Source organism: Amphimedon queenslandica, unplaced genomic scaffold (assembly GCF_000090795.2).
Source record: "Amphimedon queenslandica unplaced genomic scaffold, v1.1 AMPQUscaffold_8601_Cont19456, whole genome shotgun sequence".
Taxonomy (NCBI): domain Eukaryota; kingdom Metazoa; phylum Porifera; class Demospongiae; order Haplosclerida; family Niphatidae; genus Amphimedon; species Amphimedon queenslandica.
Window position 1 is genome coordinate 1398 of NW_003551123.1, and position 1258 is coordinate 2655.

Here is a 1258-nt window from a genome sequence, read left to right on the forward strand (position 1 = left end):
TCTGGGCTAGTGTAAACGGGGTACTTGAAATTGTCTGCAAGTAAACTGGTTTATGTGTAAATGGGGCTTATAACTGAAACTACTACTTTTAGTTAGCTAATTATAACTAACTATATAAATCTTTCTTAAACTATAACTATAACTTACTAAAGATATTTTGAAGTTTTGAATGAACATAACTAAAAGTATTTTTATTGAAGCACAACTAACTAAAACGAACTAAAATCAATATGTAAAGTTCCATAACACAGTATCACTAGCTATAAAAGTCTTTTGTAACTGAAACAACATTAATGTATATCAATATTTATAACAAGCAGCTATTATGATACTATTAATAGTTTGGTGCACTGTTGAACTGATGAAGACTGATGGTTCTATCAAGAAAGAGTATCATGTGAAGTCAAATTATTTAGAAACAGAATTGGGAGAAAAAGTCACTGAAAGAGATTTGTTCTATGGTAATCATCTTATATGGAAGTGTAAAGGAGCTTGTTATGAAGTTTCAATATGTGGAACACATAGTAAGTATGAAATCCTGCTTTAACCGAATTATGCTTAACAATTGATCCAGTCAAGTTTGCTAAGTTTGCCAAAAATATAGTTTCCCCTTTGTTTAGCAAGATTGCCCAAATGAAAGTAATATTATTGTTATTAATTTAATCATAGGAGAAAAGCCATTAACTGCTAAGAATGTTCCTAGTGAATCTGATGTTGAGGAACAGTCTGATGTAGAGGCATAGCAAACACAAAAAAAGAAGAGTATGTTTTTTCTCTTAAACTACAAATTTGATATTAATTACTATTTTAATTTAACAAATACATTGCATTAGAAATTGTCGGAGTCCTTCAAGAGCATGACCATTCTGCCACTTCTTCTAAGGAATGCTCCCAGGGTAGTGAACAAGCTAGTCAAAGATCATTTACTTTGACTCAAATCCCATTAACTTAATTTCAATCATTTGTTACAGTATCAGAAGATGACAGTGAAGCTCACGGTAGTTAATAAATTTTGTGTTGTTTTTCATATACATTTATGTTGTTGACAGATATCTCAGTTAACTCTGAGCTTGAAAGTCCAACAAGAACGGTGAAGTCCCCATTATCACAAGGATCTTCAGAAGTAAAATAATTATGTTTATAATTTATTTTTTTCACTTTCAACTGAAGAATTTTCCCTCACCTTTTTCACAATTAAATATTTCTCCTCACACTACTGAAGTAAGAATTTATTTATGTCACAATGCTTCACAAATTA

General features: G+C 30.4%; 1 long non-coding RNA gene across 1 annotated transcript; it reads left to right on the forward strand.

Moving 5' to 3' along the window:
• Window positions 1–269: 269 nt before the first annotated feature.
• LOC109591261 (uncharacterized) lies at window positions 270–1252 on the forward strand. Its single transcript, XR_002189730.1, has 5 exons — window positions 270–524; window positions 670–762; window positions 834–998; window positions 1050–1123; window positions 1171–1252. It is a non-coding gene; the product is annotated as an uncharacterized LOC109591261 (long non-coding RNA).
• The last annotated feature ends 6 nt before the right edge of the window (window positions 1253–1258 follow it).